Raw genomic sequence first — 9,600 nt, forward strand, 5'->3', positions numbered from 1 at the left:
GACCTCAGGAATGCCTATCACCTCGTCCGTGTCCGGGAGGGGGACGAATGGAAGACAGCCTTTAAGACCCCGCTCTGTCACTTCGAGTACAAGGTAATGCCCTTTGGGCTGACCAACGCCCCTGCTGTCTTCCAGGCATTTGTCAATGACGTTCTCCGTGATGTCCTTAACCACTCTGTTTTTGTCCAGCACGTCCAGCATGTCCGCCGGGTCCTCCAACGCCTGCTGGAGAACAAGTTGTTTGTCAAGGCGGGTTCCTCGGCTACATAATAGAGGGCGGCCGTATCCGGGCGGACCCCGAGAAAATCAAGGCAGTGTCAGACTGGCCCAGGCCCACCAACGTCAAGCAGCTCCAACGCTTCCTGGGGTTTGCTAACTTCTATCTGCGTTTCATCAGGGACTACAGCCGGGTCGCTGCACCCCTCACCCAACTCACTTCGCCATCCGTGCCCTTCGTCTGGTCCGCTAAGGTGGACTCCACCTTCTCTGAGCTGCGTAGGTGCTTCACCTCCGCGCCCATCCTCGTCCAGCCGGACACGTCCCGCCAGTTCGTGGTGGAGGTGGACGTCTCGAGTACCGGGGTGGGGGCGGTCCTCTCCCAGCGCTCCGCTCTCGACCAGAGACTACACCCCTGCGCCTTCTTCTCTCGCCGCCTGACCCCGGCGGAGGTCAACTATGATATTGGAAACCTGGAGCTCCTGGCAGTCAAGCTGGCCTTGGAGGAATGGAGGCACTGGCTGGAGGGCTCAGAGATCCCCTTCCTGGTCTGGACGGACCATAAGAACCTCGCCTACATCCAGACGGCCAAGCGCCTGAACTCCTGCCTGAACGGCCCACCTAACCGGCTTTTTGTTCCCGACCTTGTCCGCTCCCAGGTGCTCCAGTGGGTCTACGCCTCCCGGTTCGCCTGTCATCCTGGGATCGACCGCACCCTGTCCCTACTGAAGCAGCACTTCTGGTGGGTCTCCATGAGGGGAGACACCCACGCCTTTGTCCTTGCCTGCACCGTCTGTGCTCGTGGGAAGGCTTCCCACCGACCACCTGCCGGGCTCCTCCGTCCGCTGCCTGTTCCTGGCCGGCCCTGGTCACACGTCGCCCTGGACTTCGTCACCGGTCTGCCACCCTCACACAGTAACACAGTCATTCTCACCATTGTCGATCGATTCTCGAAGGCCGTTCACTTTGTTGCTCTCCCCAAACTCCCCTCTGCTTCAGAGACTGCGGACCTGATGGTGCTCCACGTCTTCCGCCTCCACGGGTTCCTGGTGGACATCGTCTCCGACAGAGGGCCTCAATTTATCTCCCAGGTCTGGAAGGCCTTCTGTCGGGCCCTGGGGGCCACGGTCAGCCTCTCCTCCGGATACCACCCGCAGACCAACGGCCAGTCGGAGCGGGCCAACCAGGACCTGCGTCACAACCCGGGACCCCTCTGGCTGGAGCGCCTTCCTGCCATGGATCGAGTACGCCCACAACTCCTTGTCCTCCGCTGCCACAGGTCAGTCCCCCTTCGAGTCTTCTCTGGGCTACCAGCCTCCACTGTTCCCTACCCAGGAAGAGGATATCTCAGTTCCCTCGGTGCAGGCGCACCTTCACCGCTGCAGGAGGATATGGGAGGACACCAGGGCCGCGCTACTCCGCTCCGCTGACCAGAATCGCCGCTTTGCCGACCGCCACCGGACCCCAGCCCCCGACTATCAACCAGGTCTGATGGTTTGGCTCTCGTCTCGGGACCTGCCTCTCAAGTCAGTTTCCTGAAAACTCACCCCCCGTTTTGTTTGTCCTTACAAGATTCTGTCTGTCATTAACCCCTCAGTCGTCAGACTCCAGCTTCCCTCCCATATGCGCATTCACCCCTCGTTCCATGTCTCCCAGCTGAAGCCGGTGGTCTCCAGTCCCCCGTCTCCCCCAGCTCCGGAGCCTCCCCCTCCGCTGATCATCAACGGCCATCCGGCCTACACCGTCCGGCAGTTACTGGACATGCGTCGCCGCGGTCGCGGCTTCCAGTACCTGATAGACTGGGAGGGCTATGGCCCAGAGGAGCGCAGCTGGGTCTCCCGCCGGATGGTTCTGGATCCTGCCCTCATCCAGGATTTCAATCGGGCCAACCCTGGCAAGCCTGGAGGGTTGCCAGGAGACGCCCGTAAAGGGGGGGTCCTGTCAAAGTCATGGCGAGAGCCTTCCTCACCCCTCCTCCTTCCACACCATCACGGCGGAAGCCTTCCTCACCCCTCATCCTCTCACACCCTTATATGGGCAGCATCCCACCCCAGGATTCCCACACTGCCAGTGGGACACTAATTGACGCGGCTGTGAGAGATTCCTTTGTCAGCGAACTCCTACTTCAGCCCACGGATCCTGCTCTACCCTCGTCGCAGTGTTAACCTACCTTCCTGGTACGACTACGAACCCTAGCCTTGCTACTCTATCCTTGTTGAAATACCTTGTCCTAATCTTGTTCTCTCTGTGCCCAGGACCACCGCTCCGAGACACCACCCACCTGGACGCCCCGCGCTGCACAAGGAGTGCACCTGCTCTCGTCCATTGCACATTCATGTACCTGTTGCACATTCTGTACCTGTAAACCTGTCTGCTTGGGGGTAATCATTAAAGCCAACCTAAAACGTTCCATTCTCTCCATTCTCACCTCCTGTGTTCTGCTATTGGGCTCCGCTAACCCCTGCCCTAACACTCACTCGTGAGTTAAATACCCTCCCCTTGGTGTAAACTCGCTCCTGAGTTAAATACCCTCCCCTTGGTGTAAACTCACTCCTGAGTTAAATACCCTCCCCTTGGTGTAAACTCACTCCTGAGTTAAATACCCTCCCCTTGGTGTAAACTCACTCCTGAGTTAAATACCCTCCCCTCCCCTTGGCGTAAACTCACTCCTGAGTTCAAAAACACTTTGAGTTTCTTTACAAAGTTCTAACATACAACAGAGCAGTGCATCAGTTTTGAATTGCAACAGAGCAGCGCTCTTAAAATTACAGTGCATAGGAGGTAGTGAGATAACATTTGCATAGAACTGACACATGAATTTGATAGGAAGTGTATAAAAGTAGGGTAAGGCAGGGTAAGAAAAGTGCAAGTAAAGTACAATTTGTGTCAGGATGTCCGTGATGTTTCATTTAAATGCCTGAGCAAAGAAATAGGTTTTAAGCTGTATTTTGAAGATGTCTAGTGAGTTGGCTTCCCTGATGTTTTTGGGCCGTTTGTTCCATAGTTTTGGGGCGTAGATGATAAGTTATAGTATATGTTACAATAAATATGGTCAACAATCTGTGTTGTGAAGGATCAGATTAAACCGAATATGTATATTTATTTATATATATATATTTAATTGTGTTTGTATGTCGTTTGATGTCCCCTGTATATTCCTTGTACAATATGCATTGAATGTCCCCGTTTCTACTAAACAGCCCATAATAGTTTCATTCTACCATTGGACGAGAACCTGGCGCCAGGTTGCCATACCCCTAGGTCCAAGTTCAATCGTGCCGCCTAACATGTCGAGGCAACCCCCGGTTCCGCGCAGTAATATGCCGGGCGAAATACGAATGGTACTATTTGTTCATAGCGCATATATATATGGCGCTCGTAAAGTAGAACCTTCTTTTAGTCCAGTTCTTTACCCTCCAACAGAGTGACAGACGCAAAAGCCTCCCCACGACGCACGTGCGGTGTAGTAGGGCCTACTTGGCCCAGAATAGGCATTGAGATATCGTGTAGATTAATAGTTGAATGGTCATAGTTTGGCACCATACCGTCGAGTTGGACGTATTCTATTAAGTTAATAATAGTCTATTTATGTATGGTGCATCGTTCGGTTCGAGTTCTATAGTTATCAGTACCCCCATCGTTCCTGACGTTATCTGGACGCTTATCCAGGCTGGTCAGACCCCTAGTGGTGATTGCATCCGAGGAGCTCCGGGTCAAGAGCGACTGGACCTGTATATTGGATTACTCTACCCGACGACGGCGAGCCTTCCACGGCTCTTGGATTATGCTTTGTGTGCTTTGATTATTCCATGGATAAAAGCCAACACTGTCGAGTGTTGGAATTACCCCCCGGAGAGGACTCCAGGTGAGGCGGCGCTCTACACGTGAGGTCGCACCACGTCTCTCCGTTGTGGACCGGCAGATACCGTTCCACAGAGGGTCCAGCTGTATTCGTCTGCGGCCCGAGGTTCTGTGGGCACTGTGTCCAAGACTTTGGATTCTCCCAAGACACCGTCGGCCAGATGGGATACTGCCAGCGGCTTCTCTAACCCCCCCCCCCTCCTACTGTCTTACAACCAGCGGGACCCCCCCCCCCCCCCCCTTAGTGTATCCAGCTATAATCATTTAAGTACCATCGCTATCGTTTCCTAAATATTCCAGGTTGTATACTTACTCCCTGCGCAACCAGAGATTGGACATTCAATGTTGATTTACCTACGAATACTCATTTGCCATAAAAGTGCATATTCAATATTTCAAATCATAAATGTAATTAAGTGAATGTTGTATACACCTTTTGCTGTATTAAATATTCGATTTGGTACATTTGTGTTGGTTCGTTTCATCAGGTGGGAAAGTGTTCATCATACTTATATCTTGTACTGGGTGGCCAGAAGTTAAAGTACATGAGGTAGTGGTATTAAATATCATATCTAACAATACAGTCAGGGAATTGTACCCCTCAGCTACAATTGGTCCTTCGAGCCGGATGGTAACTAGTGTAATATTAATATAGTGTTATTAATATCGAAATGGCCTATGATGAACACTCCACGAAACGATCCTCCTAACCTAGAACGCCCGCGGCGCAGACGACAGACACCTCAGTACTTAGAGGCTTACACTGTCAGTCAACTACCTAGCCTTCGACAAACGGTAAACGTGGTAAAAGTAGAAAGTAAAATTATGTCTGACCTTAACGACCAGGTTTCCCCGACCACAGAGGCCCTAGTAGGTCCTAATGTAACTGACCAAGCCCACGGTGGGGACCAGGAGGGAATTGACATGCCTTTACCCCCCGCCACTACTAAAGAAGTAGTCCCCGACACGCCCCGGGAGGAAGACAACCCTACAGAGAGAGAACTCTGCACGGAAGAAGAAGAGGAGAGCGCCGAGGAACTAGAGCTCCAGGACTCCCCAACGAGTACCCCCAGGAGCGGTTCACGCAGGAGCGGCTCACCTCCACTACCGCCTTCCCCCAGCGAAGCGGAGAGGATACTACAACAGGCGTTCCTCGTCAGCCTGACAGCCTCTACCGAACGCGATCGGCTCCAAGCACAGACGCTTAGCGAGCGCGAACGTCTCCAAGCACAGGCGACCAGCGAGCGCGAACACCTCCAAGCACAGCAACGGAGCGAAGAACAGCGCACAAGTCTGGAGATGAGACGCTTCCAGATGGAAGAGAATATGGCAAGAGACCGGGCCGACGCCCAACGCGCCGCTGCCGGTGCCCAAAGAGACGCAGAGCGCGACAGACTACAAGCGCAACTAATAGAGCAGCTGATCAAAAGGACAACTCCCTCTCCCTCCGCCAGGGGCTCAAGGAACTCGTCGAGACAGCAGTCAAGAGCAGCGTCACCGCAACGAGCAAGCGACCCTGAACTTGACCAACAGACCGAGTCTAGACCCCCCGCAGACCCCCTTCCCATACCGGTCCACGCGAGACCCAGCTACAAGGAAGGAGCGGCCTACACTGCGGAGAAGCTAAATAAACGCTTACAAGATCTGGAAGATTTGATAGAAGAAGAAGAGGGAGAAGAGGAGAACCAAGCCCGACGACAGCACAGTACTCCACCGGACCAGGAGGTCCCATACAGTCCAGGCTATACCCCCGCGGCACTGCGCTACAGACCCCTGACTCTATTTACGGGTGAGCACGACGCACGACCAGCCCCGAGGAACAGTACCTGGACCAGCGGGCCATGGTACCCTGCCAGTACCAGCCCACAGCGAGGCGCAAGAGGGGACTCGCCCAGGAGGTCTCTCCCCCAACGCTCGCCGATGTATCAGCCATCCACGGCGTCATACAACGCCACGCCGTCATTCCCAGACTTCGCCTATGAGAGTCGAGCACAGTACACGGAGCTCCGGATGTGTTTAGAGACAATGATGGTGGATGTCGCTGATGAACGCCACAAGTATGCAATATTATTGAAGCACCTGAAAGTACCGCGAGCGCACAATATAGCGCTAGCCTATGCTACCTCCTCGACCCCATACACAGCGGCCCTTGCAGCGCTGGATCAAAGATATGGACGTATATGGGATTACGTAATCCAGGAGATAAGGCATATTGACCGCCTACCCCCAGCCACAGACAATCGCTCACTAGACGACCTGTCAATCAAAGTGCAGTCCCTGGTGGGGATGCTGGGAGCTCAACGGGAGAAGGGCAGGCATGAGCTGTACGGCAACTCTAACGTTGAGAGGATTTTGGAGAAGCTGCCACCCGCAAGACAGGAGCGCTTTCGGCGGCAGAGGGACTACCGAGATCCCGACGGCCCCGAGCCATCCCTCCTTGATCTGGCCGACTTCCTGGCGAGAGAGGTCAGCAGCTTACGACTGGACACCTTTGGGCGGAGCACGCCAAGCTCCAGAGAGGGACCCAGGAGAATAAGTGATGGAAGAAGATCGGTGACTGTCATGCACCAATCAGAGTCAGTACCGAGCAGTAAGAGTCACAGCACCCCCTCGAGAAAGGAGAAGTGGAAGATAGCGTGTCCCTACTGTGAGAAAGAACACTGGCTGTCACAATGTGACTCATTCACAAAGATGAATGCAGAAGAAGTGAGCCAATGGATAAAGTCCAACCGGCGCTGTTATCGATGTGCGCGGCCCCACATGGCAGCCGAATGCCGCCTAAAGAAAAGGTGCAGCCGGTGCGATGGAGCCCATCTAGATATACTACACGATAGTAACGGAAGACGGCCTATACCTGCACCACGGAGCGGCACCAAGGCAAGTGTCATGTACATTGACCCCGCCAGCAGCAACGGAGCTCAAGTGCTCTTAAAGGTAGTCCGTGTGACATTGAGCTACCAGGATAAAGTCATGGACACTTACGCCGTCCTTGATGACGGGTCAGAGAAGACCCTTCTGCTCGCCTCCGCTGCGACTCAGCTGGGACTGCGGGGGAGCAAGAACGAAATGACGATTCGGACAATAAGAAGAGATTTAAAGACGATAAAGGGCGAGAATGTCTCCTTCACTATCGCAGCCAACGGGCAGCCAGAGCGACGGTACAAGATCACAAATGCTTTCACCAGCCAAGAAATAGGACTCTCGCAGTACACCTACCCTGTCACCAAGTTGATGGATAAATATGTGCACCTGCGCCAATTACCTATCCCGCTCATAGACGGCGCTACCCCGACCCTGTTGATAGGCTCCGACCATGCAGAACTCATAGTCCCGATTGACCGGGTCCATACAGGCCCCCGAGGCTGTCCTGCAGCAGTCGAGACCCGCCTAGGATGGACATTACAAGGCCCCCTCGCTAAATCTCTCAACCGAACCGCAGCCACTAGCTGCTTCCACTCCAGAACGACAGAAGAAGACACCACTCTCCTGCAGCATGTCGAGAGGCTATGGACCCTAGAGACAATGCCCTTTAAGAACGAAAAGAAAGACATTCGCTCTAAAGAAGACATTTACGCCATCCACCTACTCGAGCAGGGGACAAAGAGAGTCACAGTCGGCGGAGTGATGCGATACGCAACTCCACTCCTGAGGCGAGAGGGAATGCCCCCCTTTCACGCAAAGAAAGACGCCACGGAGCGCTATCTACTGAACACAGAGCGGCGCCTAGCCAAAGACCCCGCTCAACAGAGTGTGTACCGAGCTGAGATTGAGAAGCTAATCACAGCGGGACACGTAACAAAGATTGACATTAAAGAGGCCGATCAGACGACCGAATCATGGTACGTGCCGCATCACAAGGTCCATCACAATGGCAAGGATCGCATTGTGTTTAACTGCAGCTACCAGATCGGATCCCAAAATCTGAATAAAGAGCTCTTGCCCGGCCCCACACTCGGCCCCTCCCTACTAGGCGTGCTACTGCGCTTCCGCCAGGACAAGGTGGCTATAAGCGGGGATATCAAAGGGATGTTCTTGCAAGTGAGACTAGTAGAGGAGGACAAGCCTCTGCTACGGTTCCTATGGAGAGAGAAGATCGGAGATGAGAACCCATCCATCTACCAGTGGGAAGTACTCCCCTTCGGAACCACATGCAGCCCGTGCTGTGCTACATTTGCACTACAGAAACACGTCACAGAGGACCCAGCAGCAGATGAAGAGGTCCAACACAGTGTGAAGAACAGTTTCTACGTAGACAACTGTCTACAAAGCGTCTCGACTCAAGAAGAAGCCGAGGCTCTCCTAATCAAGTTACGCGCCTCCCTAATCAAAGGAGGCTTTGATCTCAGGCAGTGGGCCAGCAGTGACCCGCACGTATTGCGCAGCCTCTCCTCCGCAGACAAGGCTGCCAGCAGCGAGACCTGGATGGCGACAATCCCAGGAGAAGCCCAAGAAATGACACTAGGATTAGTCTGGCGCTTCAAAACAGACTCGCTCCACTATAGACACAAACCCTTGGCTCCAGAGCAAGGAAGGTCGGCGGCGATACCGACCACCAGACGGAGTGTGTACAGAACACTCGCCAGACAATATGACCCGCTGGGATGTATTCTACCTTACACCACCAGGGCAAAGATGATTGTACGAGCACTATGGGACAAGGACCAGGGCTGGGACGACCCAATACCCGCACACCTTGCCTCAACATGGAGAGAGTGGGAGACGGAACTCCGCTCACTCCCAGGTGTCAATATACGCCGCAGCTACTTCCCATCCACAGTGAGGCCAGAGACATGCGAGATTGAGCTACACGTCTTCAGCGACGCCTCCGAAGTAGCCTACGGATCGGTTGCCTATTTGCGTGCCCAAGAGATGGGAGGAGAGATACACACTGCTTTCATACTGGCCCGCTCAAGAATAGCCCCACGTAAGCAACAATCTATCCCACGTCTAGAGCTCTGCGCAGCCCTCGCAGGAGCGCATCTAGCCACGTTAATCCAACGTGAACTCACCATTCCGGTGCATAGCACAATCTTGTGGTCAGATTCCACGACAGTACTCACATGGATTAAGTCTGATTCATGCAGATACAAAGTCTTCGTGGGAGTCAGAGTCACCGAGATTCAAGAATTAACAGAAGAAGCAAGCTGGAGGTATGTGGATACCAAACACAACCCAGCTGACGTCATCACCCGGGGAATGTCCCTGGATGACCTAACCCGTCGCAACATCTACAGTGACGGACCAGCATTCCTCCAGCTCCCGGAAGGAGATTGGCCTACGCCCACCCCGAGGGAAGCAAGTAGCGAGGAGGCTGAGAACAAGAAGCCTATGTTCTGTGGACTGAGCACTGTCGCCTCCACAGACCCGAACATAGATGACTGCATTACCCTAGAGAGTGCGCAACAAAGAACATTCCTGCGGCACCACCCAGAGATTCAGTCCACCACTGACATGTCAGCAGCTGACTACGAAGAAGCAGAACTTCTTCTACTACAACGAGCCCAGAGAGACTCGTTCCCCGAT

This window comes from Notolepis coatsorum (assembly GCF_963971535.1).
Source record: "Notolepis coatsorum genome assembly, chromosome: 6".
NCBI lineage: Eukaryota > Metazoa > Chordata > Actinopteri > Aulopiformes > Paralepididae > Notolepis > Notolepis coatsorum.